At 37.5% G+C, this 15,730-nt stretch overlaps 2 pseudogenes; both read right to left on the reverse strand.

Moving 5' to 3' along the window:
• Nucleotides 1-4,377: 4,377 nt before the first annotated feature.
• Nucleotides 4,378-5,547, reverse strand: LOC122894617 (annotated as a pseudogene).
• Nucleotides 5,548-7,166: 1,619 nt separating this feature from the next.
• Nucleotides 7,167-8,070, reverse strand: LOC122894618 (annotated as a pseudogene).
• Nucleotides 8,071-15,730: the final 7,660 nt, after the last annotated feature.

Genomic DNA, 15,730 nt, shown 5'->3' on the forward strand with positions numbered 1-15,730 from the left:
ATATTCTTTAGTGAGGTTTTTAATCAGGTGTCTTGATGACTTTTTTTCTTAATGAGGTTGTTTCTTTGTTGTTGAGTTTAAAGAGATCTTTGAGTATACTGGATAGCAACACTTTATCATATAGGTCTCTTGTAAATATTTTTTCCCAGAGTGGCTGTTTTTCTCATTCTCTTGGCATTGTCATTTGCAGAGAAAATGTTCTAAATTTCCACGCAGTACAGCTTGTCAGTTATTTCTTTCATGGATTGTGCCTTTGGTGGTGTATTTTTAAAAGTTACTGCCACACACAAGGTCATCTAGACTTTTTCCTATGTTATCTTCTAGGAGATTTATATTTTTCACTTCACAAAAGGTCTGTGATCCTTTTGGGTTAAATTTTGTGAAAAGTGTAAGGTGTATGTTGGTTTCTCTTTTTCTTTTCTTTTCTTTTTTCTTTTTCTCCCTCCTCCTCCTCCTCCTCCTCCACTTTCTTCTTCTTCTTCTTCTCCTTCTTCTTCTTCTCCTTCTTCTTCTTCTTCTTCTTCTTCTTCTTCTTCTTCTCCTTCTTCTTCCTCCTCCTCCTCTTCTTCTTCTTCTTCTTCTTCTTCTTCTTCTTCTTCTTCTTCTTCTTCTTCTCCTCTCTCTCTCTCTCTCTCTCTCTATTTTTTGGCACATGGATGTCCAGTTGCTCAAGTAGCATTTGTGGAATAGACTCTCTTCGCTCCCCTGCATTACTTTTGCTCTTTTCAAAGATCAGTTGTCTAAATTTATGTGAGTATATTTCTGGACCTTCTATCTCTTCCCATTGATATATGTCAATACCACATTATCTTTGTTACTATAGCTTTTTAGTTAAGTTCTGAACTTGAGTAGTGTCTGTTCTTTGACTTTGTTCTCTTCCTTCATCCTCACAGATTTAACCTATCTATGACTTTACATTTAAAATGTGTTTCTGTTCTGTAGTATATACTTGAATGTGCATTGGTAAGAAGTATTGGTCTATAGTTTGTTTGTTTATTTATTTATTTATTTATTTATTTATTTTTGTGCTGTCTTTGTCTGGCTTTGGTATCAGGGTAAAATTGCCCTCATAGAATGAGTTGTGAAATGTTTCCTATTTCTCCATTTCTTGGAAGAGTTTTAGAGGAATTGGTCCTATTTCTTTAAAAATTTGGCAGAATTTACCAATGAAGCCATCAGAGCATGGAGTTTTCCTTTGGGAAATTAAAAAAAAATACTAACAATGTCTATTTCTTATATGTCTCTTTAGATTTTCTATTATTGTATATTTTTAGGCATTTGTCCCTTTCATATGATTTCTCTAATTTGTTGGTACATAGTTTTCCTTAGTATTCCTTTAAAATACATATATTTTTTATTTTTTAGGATCATTAGAGATGTTTCCACTGTGACCCTGATCATTTCAAATAGTAGGCCACGGACATAGATTTTTTGCATTGCTCTCCAAATAAAATCACCTTCCTCGGGCAGGGCTTCCATGTTTCTCTTTTCTGTAATGCTCACCTGGGCAGATCTCCACACCATGGGCATATCTCCACAGTGTGGAGCCAGAGCCAAGTTGGGGAGATGGGAGCCATCAGTTATCATGGCCAGCCTTAGTAACACCTGGGATATAATCTCTTTGTCTCAGTTCTGGAGCTTGGAAGGATAATGGGAGCTTTTCCTTATGGGATGCAGCACGTATGTAGCAGAGAACTTTGACATTAGAGAACTGGGAGAAATAGGTGCAGAATCTGGCTTAATGTCAGAGACTTCCTCTGTTATTACTGAGATTCTTTTTTTTTCTTTTAATTATTTATTTATTTATTTATTTATTCCAATTTATTTATTTTCAAAAAAACATTATTCATTATTTTTTCACCACACCCAGTGCTCCATGCAAGCCGTGCCCTCTATAATACCCACCACCTGGTACCCCAACCTCCCACCCCCCCCGCCACTTCAAACCCCTCAGACTGTTTTTCAGAGTCCGTAGTCTCTCATGGTTCACCTCCCCTTCCAATTTACCCAAATTCCCTACTCCTCTCTAACGCCCCTTGTCCTCCATGCTATTTGTTATGCTCCACAAATAAGTGAAACCATGTGATAATTGACTCTCTCTGCTTGACTGATTTCACTCAGCATAATCTCTTCCATTCCCGTCTGTGTTGCTACAAAGTAGGGTATTCGTCCTTTCTGATGGAGGCATAATACTCCATAGTGTATATGGACCACATCTTCCTTATCCATTCGTCTGTTGAAGGGCATCTTGGTTCTTTCCATAGTTTGGCGACTGTGGCCATTGCTGCTATAAACATTGGGGTACAGATGGCCCTTCTTTTCACGACATCTGTGTCTTTGGGGTAAATACCCAGGAGTGCAATTGCAGGGTCATAGGGAAGCTCTATTTTTAATTTCTTGAGGAATCTCCACACTGTTCTCCAAAGAGGCTGCACCAACTTGCATTCCCACCAACAGTGTAAGAGAGATTCTTGAATAAATATTTCTCAATTTGTTGTATGCCCTCTGGTTATTTTCCTTAGACTTGAAAAAGTTTAAAGGTTTTCTTTGGTTTTGGGTACTTTTGTCTGAAAACTTTTTCCAGTTTTATTGCTGTTTCTCTTGGAAGATGATTTTTAAATCCTATTTTATTCCTTTTTATTGCTCAACTTATGGATATGTCACAGTTTGCTTATCCATTTATGTTTTTACAGATGTTGGTGATTATGAACTGAGCTTCTATCAACATTTGCAAAGTCTTTGTGTAGAATAGAGACAATATAATATTGTTGAACCTTAAACAAAGCAGGGATTAAGGGTGCTAACCCCTTGCATAGTCAAAAATCCATGTCAAGCAGAGTAAGTCAATTATCATATGGTTTCACTTACTTGTGGAGCATAAGGAATAACATGGAGGACACTGGGAGTTTGGGGGAAATCGGAGTGAGGAGATGAAGCATGAGAGACTGTGGACTCTGAGAAACAAACTGAGAGTTTTGGAGGGGAGTGGATGGGGGGTCGGGTGAGCCTGGTGGTGGGGATTATGGAGGGCACGTACTGCATGGAGCACTGGGTGTGGTGCATAAACAATGAATTCTGGAAGACTGAAAAGAAATAAAAAAGAAAAAAAAATCCATGTATAAATTTGAGTCTTCTAAAACCTAACAACTAGTAGCCTAGTGTTGACTGGAAGTCTTACCAATAACATAAAATGTTGATTAACATGTATCTTGTATGTTTTGTGCATTATATACTATATTCTTATAATAAAGTAAGCTAAACACAAGAAAATGCCATAAGGAAGAGAACATATATTTATAGTAGCATACTTTATTTTTCAAAAGAAATTGGCATATAGGTGGGCCCAGGCCGTTCAAAATCATGTTGTTCAAGGGTCAGCTGTAATCAGTACATTTTAATGTGAATGTCCCAAATAGCAGTGCCTGCAGAGTCTGGGATTCTCACTAGGACCCCAGATCTTCATGTGCAGTTTCTTAGAGTTAGACACATTTTCCTGTTACACAAATAGAACTTCAAAGTTGTTCTCACCTCTTGGCCAGTGCTCTTCAATTCATTATAGTATGAGCAAAGCTTGTCTAAAAAAGTTAGAAAATATGTAAAATCTTTGCTTCCTATGCCATTTTTCCTGTCGTTCTCTATCTTTTCTCTGTTCTTAGTATCTACCCCCATCAGGCCACCATTTCTGCAAGGGTTTGACCTCAGCTGGTTGTCATAGAAGAGAATAATTAAACTCATTCATGCTATGATATGCATGACTGAAAACAAGCAAATATGTTACCATTTGTATTTTTGTATATCTAAATAATGAATTTATTAAAAGCAAATGGTTTTATCACTAAAAGAATGAAAAAATATAGTGGAATTTCAGGTCCTGTGACAAGCTATACTGAGTGAAGATTTTGGGCAAGGGACTCTTTCAGGCCCATTGAACACATCAGCAGATATGTCTACATTTGTGTGTGTGTGCATGTATGTTTTGTTTTGTTTCATTTTGAAGAAGATAAAGCCAGGGTGCCTGGGTGGTTCAGTGAGTTAAATCCTCTGTCTTTGGCTCAGGTCATGATCCCAGGGTCCTGGGATCGAGCCCCGCCTTGGGTTCTCTGCTCAGCAGGGAGCCTGCTTCACCCCCATCCCCCTGCCTGCCTCTCTGCCTACTTGTGATTTCTGTCTGTCAAATAAATAAATAAAATCTTAAAAAAAAGATTAAGTCTACTTTTATTGATCCATCAACATATAGACCTGTGATTTGGAAGGGACAGCAACATTAATACAATACTCATCATTAACACACCTGAAACACAAAGGGGTCTGATATGTCTTTACAGTGACATGATGCCTTAATAAGTTAGGGAAATAGACTACTCACTAACTGCTTTCTCATTTCATGTTCTTCATGAACTCTTCCCCTTTTTTGATGGACACCTTCAGCTCAGAGATGACTTCGACTATCATCTTCTCTGGGAAAGGAAAGTGGTGCTGATGCCTAGATTCTTTCTGTTGCCCTTTTCCCCCAGCAGTAATGGTGTGGAGAAATAGGGGTACTCCATTTCTTGGGACTTAAACATTTGACAACTCCTTCCTTTCCATTCATTGCATCCACAAGGGAGAAGACATATTGGGCTCCAGCATACACCACAGACGGTGTGGTAGAGCCTGCTGCATCTGTGGCTTTTACTACCCTGGTGCTGGCCTCCTGGATCCTCCCAATGACAGCTGTCAGCTGGTCCTGGGGAAGGTCCATTTTTAGAGTGGTTGGGGGATGATGGTTTCTCAGCATGGCCACCAGTGACAGAAACACTGACTGGAATTGGATCCAAAACCCTTCAGTTCTATAATTAGTGTTGGTTTTGATAATGCCCAGGGTTGTCACCCCACAGATTTTATTGGGGTTGTATGTTCCATGTTTCTTGAAAATGCTGTTGTGATTGGGATGGTGGAGTTACTCATATTTAAAGTGGTGCAGCTCATGGCCTCAGGGCAATGCTGGGCACAGGCAGTAGTCAGGGTGGCCACAACTGTGGCATTGGTCTGGAACAGATATCCTGTGTCATGCCTGGTTTTCTCAAGACTCCTACTGGAATAACTACCATATCACAATCTTTCAGGCAGTCTGAAAACTGCTTTGGTTCAAGGTAGCCTTTCATAGATGCTTTGGTCTCAATGTGGCTTTGATCTGTGGCTACTCAGGTACATGAGTAACATTGTAGACATTCAGGAGGCTTACCAAGGGTATGTTTTGAGGAGAAGTGAAAGGGGCTGCCCTATTCCTCCAAAAGTCCTAGCACAGCTACTTTACACACTGTTCTTGGCCCAGGTGCTGAAGCTGCTGTGGGAGCAATGTGGGCAGGCCAGGCAAGAGCACAAACCTGCAGGTGAAGGAGCTGGTGGTAGGCAGGTCATACCAGTGACTGCCACACTGCACAGGGCCTCATGGCTCCACTCCACAATAGAACATAAGGAAATAATCTCTGAGAAATTTGGAATTTATCAGAAATATATTTTGAGACAGTTTGACCATTGTATAATAGACTTACCTATCATAAACATTGTCTTGTTCTCAACTTGACATCATTAAAGTTAAATAAAACATTTGATTATTGTCATGTTATTCACATTATTAGTTTTCATTGAGTGAATACACAGGGTTATTTTCCTATTTCTTTTTGTCTCTATAACCACATTTGCTGCCACTACCTTAAATTTCTTCCCCATGACTTCAAGTTGTTTTTTTTTTTTTTGTAATCATTAAATTCTGGTTTTTGTAATTGTGGTTATATGATATGTAAATTGGAGAAAATTGTCTAAAGATACCTATTGATCTTCTTTTATTGTCAAAACTCTACTTGTGTCTACATTAGACTTGTTGAAAACATAAAACACAACTTCTTGGGGTACCTGGGTGGCTCAGTTAAGCGCCCTTGATTTAAGCTCTGGTCATGATATCAGGATCCTGAGAGCAAGCCCTGTCTTGGGCTTTGCACTTAGTGGGAAGTCTGCTTCAGAATTCTCTCTCCCCATCTGCCCTTCCCCTGTCCTCCTCTATCTCCCAAACAAACAAACAAACAAAACTTCTTATAGTCACTTTTTTTTTTTAATTTCATGTGTCAATGTATGTTTTACAGAGAGGACTAATGACAAGTTGTGAATGAATCTATTCAAATTCACAGCTGCAGAAACTCCACTGAACTGTGTCTTATCAATGGGAATTAGTAGTGATGTGATGATATCCAAATGTTGTTACATTAGTTTCCTGGAGAATGGTAACATGCAAAATGTAATTTATTATTTAATATCATATTGTAAATTCAGTTTACTCTTAAGGAAACCATGGGTGTATCCTGAATTTGGTAACTTTTTTTTTTTTTTTTTGAGTCAGGGACATAGATTCTGAAACTGAGAAATTTTGTAGTGAGAAGATGGAAATAAATTTTAATGATATTAGGAGCCTTAAAAGTATCTATGAAAACTCATTTTGGAGGCACAAGAAAAATGAGTGTACTGTGGCAGTATATCCATAGATACTGAAACTCAGAGTTACTGTTTTCTTAGGAAGCACCATGTGTAAGTGCTGACTCAGACATTAAAATTATTGAGGAGATAGAGAACCAACCTCGGGTGCACAGTAAGTGCCAAATCATTCTGACTATACAGAAAAATATGGTAGACTTTCTGGAGATTTGCTTTATTTTCCCTTTCAACCAATGCCGTTCTTACACTCAAATGAAGCATATATTTGATATATCTTAAATACAGGTGAATTTTTTTAAAGGTTTTATTGATTTATTTGTCATAGAGAGAGAGAGAAAGTGAGCAAGCGCAAGCAGGGGGGAGCAGCAGGCAGAGAGAGAAGCAGGCTCCCTGCCGAGCAGGGAGCCAGATGTGGGACTTGATCTCAGGACCTGAGGATCATGACCTGAGCCAAAAGCAGACACTTAACAGACTGAGCCACCCAGGCATCCCTAAGAGTGAATTTTTAATGGACAATTTTTATAATTAGTTGGAATCGTATAAAATATCTAATGCCATTAATTTATTTTGTTGTTGTTGTTGGTACTAGATTTAAAATATCCTTGAAGGTCTGACATTTTTAAGTCTTATATACTCTGTATCATATCAATAACAGTTTTTAAAAGATCTAAAGTTTCCTTTAAAAATTAAATTTTAATCTAACTATTCTCTCTTGAACTCACAAAATCATGACAGAATTTCTTCATGGCTGTCTTCATTTCTTTGTTTCACAGTGTAGATAATTAGATTCAAGATGGGGTAACAGTGGTGTAAAATACAGCAAGGAACTTATCCTCAGAGTGGTTGCTGAAGCGACAGATACAGATGAAGATACATGGGCCAAGAAAGAGAATTACCACTATGATGTGATCAAAGTGGAATGAGCTTTGGATTTCTGGTAGAAGAGTGACTCTTAGTGGTTATGAGGAACAGACTGTAGGAGATAAGCAAAATCATGAACAGGCTCAGAGATTATCCCACTGCTGCCAACAATGACAATCTGTAGGTATCTATGCAGGCAAGCTTAGTAACCAGAGGGAGATCACAGGAAATGCTGTCCACCACATTGGGACCACAGAAAGGCAAATTCACAACAGAGTATCTAAAGCCCTAAATGATACCTAAGAATCATGAGGTCACTACCAGCAGAACATACACCTTCCTGTTCCTGATGGTTGTGCAATGTAGGAGTTTACAAATAGCCACATATCTGTCATGTGCTATGTAGACCAAAAGTTCCATTTCAGTTCTTCCCAGTAAGTGAAGGAGAAAGATCCAGCAAAGGGAGTGGTCTTATTTTATTATTTAAATGAAAAAAAAAGTCAAGTTACAATGCACTTTGCATAGTATAATCTTACTTTGTAGACATTAAGTCTAATTAGAAATATTTACATATAGAATTATTATAAAATAAAATAAAATAAAATATAAATAAATAAAAATATAAATATAAATAAATAAATTAAAATATAATAATAATTAACACAGATTTTTGGTTGACACATTTTTTTGTATGTGTCCCATATTACCTGTCTATACTCCCTTACCCTGACTGGTGGTCATAGAGGATCCACTGCCAAGTGTGGCTGTGCACAGTGACTTCCCTTCTGAAGAGTCTTGGTTCTGCCAACTAGCATGTGCACTTCAAAACAAGTATCTGTGGCAACTCAAAATCATTAAAAAAACGCTTTTTATAATCCACTACTTTATTTTTTATTTTTTTCCATTTTATTTTATTTATTTTCAGTGTTCCAGTATTCATTTTCTTATGCACCACATCCAGGGCTCCATGCAATACATGCCTTCCATAATACTCACTACCAGGTTCACCCAACCCTCATCCTCCTCCCCTCCAAAACCTTCAGTTTGTTTCTCAGAGCCACAGTTTGTTTCTCAGAGCCACATCTTTCATCTTTCGTCTTCCCCTCCAATTTCTCCCAATTCATTTCTCTGCTCCATCTCCCCATGTCCTCTGTGTTATTCTTAATGTTCCACAAGTAAGTGAAACCATATGATAATTGACTCTCTCTGCTTGACTTATTTCACTCAGCATAATCTCTTCTAGCCCCATCCATGTTGATAAAAAGTTGGGTTGGGTATTCATCCTTTCTGATGGAGGCATAATACTCCATAGTATATATGGACCATATCTTTTTTTATCCATTCGTCTGTCAAAGGGCATCTTGGTTCTCTATCCACAGTTTGGTGATTGTGGCCATTGCTGCTATGAACATTGGGGTAGAGATGACTCTTCTTTTCACTACATCAGTATCTTTGGGGTAAATATTCAGTAGTGTAATTGCAGCATCACAGGGTAGCTCTATTTTTAATTTCTTAAGGAATCTCCACACTGTTTTCCAAAGTGGCTACACCAACTTGCATTCCCACCAACAGTGTAAGAGGATTCCCCTTTCTTCACATCCTCTCCAACACATGTTTACTGTCTTGTTAATTCTGGCCATTCTTTTTTAAGATTTTATTTATTTATTTGACAGAGATAGAGAGATCACAAGTAGGCAGAGAGGCAGGCAGAGAGGTGGAAGCAGGGCTCGATCCCAGGACCCCAAGCTCATGAGCTGAGCCAAAGGCACAGCCAAAGGCAGAGGTGTAACCCACTGAACCACCCAGGCTCCCCAAATTTGGCCATTATAATTGGTGTAAGGTGGTATCTCAGTGTGGGATGGCTAATGATGATGAACATTTTTTCATGTGTCTGTTAGACACTTGTATGTCTTCTTTGGAGAAGTATCTGTTTATGTCTTCTGCCCATTTTTTGACATGATTATTCATTTTTTGTGTGTTGAGTTTGAGGAGTTCTTTATATCTTGGATATCAGCCCTTTGTCTGTAGTGTCATTTGCGAATATCTCCTCCCATTCCACGGGTTGCCTCTTTGCTGACTGTTCCTTTGCTGTGCAGAAGCTTTTGATCTTGATGAAGTCCCAAAAGTTCATTTTTGTTTTTGTGTTTTTATTCTTTGTTTGTTTTTAATTTATTTTTTATTTTCAGCATAACAGTATTCATTATTTTCGCATCACACCCAGTACTCCATGCAATCCGTGCCCTCTATAATTCCCACCACCTGGTACCCCGACCTCCCACCCACCCCGTCCCTTCAAAACCCTCAGATTGTTTTTCAGAGTCCATAGTCTCTCATGGTTCACCTCCTCTTCCAATTTCCCCCAACTCCCTTCTCCACTCTAACTCCCCATGTCCTCCATGCTATTTGTTATGCTCCACAAATAAGTGAAACCATATGATAATTGACTCTCTCTGCTTGACTTATTTATTTATTTTTTTGCCTTTGGAGACATATCTTGAAAGAAGTTGCTGTGGCTAATGTCGAATGTATAATCCACTTCTTTAAAATACAATTTTTTTCTCTGATATAAGGTGATTGTGAAACCCTAACTAGTATTTTAATTAAGATTCCACCTAAAACAGCTCAGTGTACCCATATTTTTATGTCTCGCTCTATTATATTCTTACACATCAGGATTTCTCACACCTTTAGCATTTGGGGCTGAATAATTCTTGGTTACAGGGGCTGTCTTTTACATTGTAAGGTACTTAATACTATCCCTAGTCTCTACTTGCTAGTTACCTGCAGCTCCTCTTCACTGTGGCTACCAAAAATGTCTCCAGGGACTGCCAAATATCCCATGGGAGGCAGAATTGTCTCTGGTTGAGAACCATTGCTTTATTGTTTTCACTTTCAATCATAAGTCTGTTACCTTAGATCTTGGTCACATTTCTCTAGTTAGATCTACATGCATTCTGCAGCTCACAGATAAGGAGTAATTTCAATTTTAAAGTCTTTTTCTTATTATCATGTTCAATTAGTCAGCATATAGTATATCATTAGTTTTTGATATAGTGTTCAACAATTCACTAGTTGCATATAACACTCAGTCCTCATCACCGCATGTGCCCTCCTTAATACCCATTACCCGGTTACCTATCCGCCACCCTCCTCCCTTCTGTGTCAAGTTTTAATATTTAAGAAATATACTGTATAAGCCTATAGCTACTGTAGATATTGATTTCTCTGTTGGATCTGGGCAAAGTCAATTGAAAACTTTTTGGAAAGTGTTCACCATTCTTTATCTCATTAATAATATCTGTGATCCATGGGAAGAGGTCAAAAGAGCAACATGAACATGTATTTGGAAGAAGTTTATTCCAACCCTCATGGATGACTTTGAGGGGTTTAAGATTTCAGTGGGGGAAGTAACTATAGATATTATACAAATAGCAAAAGAAATAGAATTATAAGAGGGGCGTAAAAAAGTGAATTAATTGCTGTAATCTTAATAAAACATTAGCAGGTGAGGTGTTGCTTCTTTTAGATGAGCAAAGAAAGTGGTTTCTTTAGATAAGGATCCACCCCTGGTAAAGATCTACTTTACCTACTGTGTATTCCTGATAAACATCTACATAGCCTATTGTGAAGGTTATGGAAATGACAACAAAAGATTTATAATATTACATAAACTTGGTTGATAAAGCAGCAGAGTTGGGAAGAATTAACTCCAATTTTGAAAGAAGTCTTATTATGGGTAAAATGCTATCAAACAGAATTGCATGCTATGGAGAATTTGGTAATGAAAGAGTCAGTTGATGTAGCAAACTTCACTATTGTATTTTTTTAAGAAATTGCAACAGCCACCCCAGCCTTCAGCAACTACCACCTTGATCAGTCAGCAGCCATCAACATGCAGGCAGGACTGCCCACCAGCACAAGTATTAAAACTTGCTGAAAGCTCAGATATGGTTATTACTTTTTTAGCAGTGGTTTTTTAAAACTAAGGTATAGACATTGTTTTCTTTAGACATAATTCTGTTGCATACTGAATAGTCTGTAGTATAAACATAGCTTTTATATGCACTGGGAAACAAAATTCTTGTGAGTTTATTGTAATATTTGCTTATTTTAGTCATACCTCAGGATCTCTAAGATAATCTTTTTTTTAATTTTGTCATCTTTTATTCCTTTTTTTTCAATTTATTTATTTTCAGAAAAACAGTATTCATTATTTTTTCACCACACCCAGTGCTCCATGCAAGCCGTGCCCTCTATAATACCCCAACCTCCCACCCCCCGCCACTTCAAACCCCTCAGATTGTTTTTCAGAGTCCATAGTCTCTCATGGTTCACCTCCCCTTCCAATTTACCCAAATTCCCTTCTCCTCTCTAACGCCCCTTGTCCTCCATGCTATTTCTTATGCTCCACAAATAAGTGAAACCATATGATAATTGACTCTCTCTGCTTGACTTATTTCACTCAGCATAATCTCTTCCAGTCCCATCCATGTTGCTACAAAAGTTGGGTATTCATCCTTTCTGATGGAGGCATAATATTCCATAGTGTATATGGACCACATCTTCCTTATCCATTCATCCGTTGAAGGACATCTTGGTTCTTTCCACAGTTTGGCTACCGTGGCCATTGCTGCTATAAACATTGGGGTACAGATGGCCCTTCTTTTCACGACATCTGTGTCTTTGGGGTAAATACCCAGGATCTCTAAGATAATCTTATATGTGTTCTCTAGTGTATTGTTTTTAAATGTAGGAATTAATATTTTGTTTCTGAATTCATAGTTTCCGAAGAAGGAACTAACACTTACCAGTGTTCAGGATTCCTCAATCCCTTTCCTTACTAGAACTTCTCCACTCCCAGTAACTCTCCCTTTCTGCCTCCCACCAAGCCCACCCAACTATAAATATTATATGCCCACTTATTGACTCCCATTGTTTTCCTCTTTAGATAAACGGTAAGGTCTAATTTCTTTTCCTTACTTTGACCTAGCCAGTCTTATCAGAGCTCCATTTCTCTTGTTTCCTAGCCCAAGATACAATGAAGAGAAATTAAGTAATGAAATTTTGTTCTTCCCATTAGTGAGAGGAATGGACAGGGCTGTTGAGCAGATCACACACACAAAAACGGAAGCCCATGCTTAGAGAAGTAGAGGTAATTATGGGTGAGGTCTCTGGAATACAGCTGATCTCAAGTGATCTCATTCTGGTGTTTATGCATGTTCTAACAGTAGTTCAGGAAAGGTCGGTATTTCTTGTCTAGCACATTCTTATATTTTCTAAGCTCTCTTTATTCTTTCCAGTGTCATAAAAAAATAGTCCAAGATCAGCAATGGTAGCAGTTTCTTTATTGGAGCTGGTAGAACTGAAGCAACCACACCAAAACAAAACCCCATATACAGCTACCTGTTGGATAGAAAATACTTAGATTTTCTTAAATTAACCTGGGTTATTGAGAGTTGGCTATATGTTTTAATAGTTTAATTTAGATGCAGGTGCACTCTTTTTGCAAAGGCTTCTAGAAATGATGATGTCAGGAAATTTATCTCCGTATAAGAAGTAAATGCATCTGCGTATATGAATCCACTTGACATTCTCACTTCTATTTGTCATTAATGCCTGTATCAAATAATAGATTCTCAGTAGATTTTTTCCTAACAAGCCAAGTTGGAATTAAAGCTTCTCTTCTGTGTACCCTCATGGTATCTACCTGCCTTTTTAATAGTGATGTAGTTATTTTTATATATTTCTGTCTCACAAGATTATGAATTTTTAAAATTTATTTATTGTCCTTTTAAGACCTAGCACAGTGCCTGGCAGAAAAATCTTGTGACAATAAATGCAGTCATTTATTGGGGTTCTGCTATTTGTCAGATTACATTTTTAGGAACTTCACATAAATCATCTCACTTAATTTTCATAGCTCTGAGTGAAATTTTCTTTCTGGCTTATTATCCAGAATATAAATCATCTCTCTTAATTTTCATAACTCTAAGTGAAATTTTCTTCCTGTCTTATTATCCATAACCTATGACATGTTTTCCCAAACCTGAGATTGTGCCTTTCACTGCTGATTGTAACAAACTCAGTTAACATTTGCTATTTTGTGTGAGCTTAACAGGCAAATGTATTGACTGTATTATGTTTGCAACATCTCCTTTGCCTACCAGTCCAGAAGCAGTTATAGGGAGTGTGTTCAGATGGGAAAATATCTAGATGGCCAGGAGTTCTGAATTCATAGTTCTTTAAGAAGGAACAGATCGCTAAGATGTATCAGTGCAGGGACTTCCTAATTCAGTTTCTGTTAATATTAGGTAGTGTCTAATAAGTTTTGGGAATACTCAATAGGTGATTTTAATACGGAATTCTGTCTGGTAAGAGGATAATACTCACAAAAAGGGTTTTGTGGTGGTTTTGTCTTTTAGAATCAATAACAGCTTGAAAGGATGGATAGAGTTCCACCCACTATAGAGATGAGAGAGATTTTTAGAGCTAGTGGTTTGTTTTCTTCTCTTGTTTCAGGTGGCTGTGAGACCATTAACTTTTTAAAAAATGTTGGTTGTAAAATAATCATATTAAATAAATTTTGTTGCTGCTGGTACCAGCAAAATGAATGACTGTTTCCAGCCTTCTTATTTATAAGACTCATTTTCAAATAAAACTCCCACAGAGGTATAGATTGATGGATTCTAACCCATGTACCTATACCTTGGCAATGAGTAAGTTTGGGAAATGAATCTTTTAAAAAAAATCCTTGATTGGCAAGTCACTGTTATTCTGGTGGGATTACCAAAATGTGAAGGTATTCAAAACTTTTAAGAAGCCACAACACAGGGGCACGTGGGTGGCTCAGTTGGTTAAGCATCTGCATTTGGCTCAGGTCACAATCCCAGGTTCTGGCATGGGTCCTGGGATCCATTCTGGAATAAAGCCCCATGTCTAGCTCCCTGCTCAGTGGAGTCTGCTTTGCCCTCTACCTTCTCCCCTCCCTGCTCATGCCATGCTCCCTCTTTTTCAAATAAATAAATGAATGAAATCTTAAAAAAACAAAAAGAAAGCACAAAACCTAGAAGTCTCTACATATAAATCATTTACAATGACCTCAGATATAAACACAGATACATGTCACTTCCTACCCAAGGGAAAATATGATCAGATTACTTCCATGGAATTCAAATGTGGATCAATTCCTCTTTCTGTTAGCATCGAACAGTTAGATGGGAGAGGTAAGGAGCAGTTTTTTAGTGTTTGTACTTTGAATTAATTATAGAGTCAAACCTCATCAGTAGAGAATAAGGAATTAATTCATATAAAATGTTGGTAGAGCTTAATCTTTGAAAACAAAGAAGTTATTTCTTTTTTTTTAAGATTTTATTTATTTATTTGACAGAGATCACAAGTAGGCAGAGAGGAAGGCAGGGACAGAGAGGGGGAAGTAGGCTCCTCACTGAGCAGAGAGCCCAATACAAGGCTCTGTCCCAGGACCCGGGAATCATGACTTGAGCCGAAGGCAGAGGCTTTAACCCACTGAGCCACACAGGCACTCCCAAAATCATTTATTTCTGACAAGCTGACAGCAAACTATTGAAACTATAGTCTCTTTAATTGAGGTCCAAACCAGAAATGAGACAAAAATGAGAAGAAAATAAATGATCTAAGAAACTAGAATAAGAATTATGAGACTATCCTAGTGAAGCATATGGTAGCACTTATCTGACATGGATACTTTAGTCCCAGGCTAATGAGGTTTTGCTAGGATTGTGTGATATGCTTCCAGAGAGCATTTGACTTGTGTTGCTTTGTTCCTTTTTTGCTTTTCTTTCATATTTATTAGGGTATTTGAGATGCATATCTGTGATGAAGGATGAAGAAGATGTTTATGACCTGGTATGGCAGTCATACAACCTGATTTTTCAGGATAGAGAGTTAAATAAAAAGACCAAAATAATGTGTATAGGAAGAAAGCAAAGAGAAAAACAAGAAGAGAAGTAAACATATATCTGAACATTTGTGCAGTATGAAACATAGGAAATAAACCACTAAACAAAGAGATTGGTTACCTATGAACAGTGAGTGGCGTGGAAGTTAAAGAAATATTAAGGAATTGTTAAAGATAAAGTAAAAAAAGAAACATGGTAATACATAACTTGTGACCCTGGATTGGTCCTGTACCAGAGACTTTCTTTTCTAAAAGGACATTATTCACGTAATAGGCAAAAAAAAAAAAAAAAAGAATTTGAAATTTGAAAATTTAAAATTACATTGATTCCATTGACTATAGCACCAAGAATGTTAAGATACCTGGGAATAAACCTAACCAAAGAGGTAAAGGATCTGTACTTGAGGAACTACAGAACACACAGGAAATAAATTGAAGAAGACACAAAAAGATGGAAGACCTTTT

This window comes from Neovison vison, chromosome 13, assembly GCF_020171115.1.
Source record: "Neovison vison isolate M4711 chromosome 13, ASM_NN_V1, whole genome shotgun sequence".
Classification (NCBI taxonomy): domain Eukaryota; kingdom Metazoa; phylum Chordata; class Mammalia; order Carnivora; family Mustelidae; genus Neogale; species Neogale vison.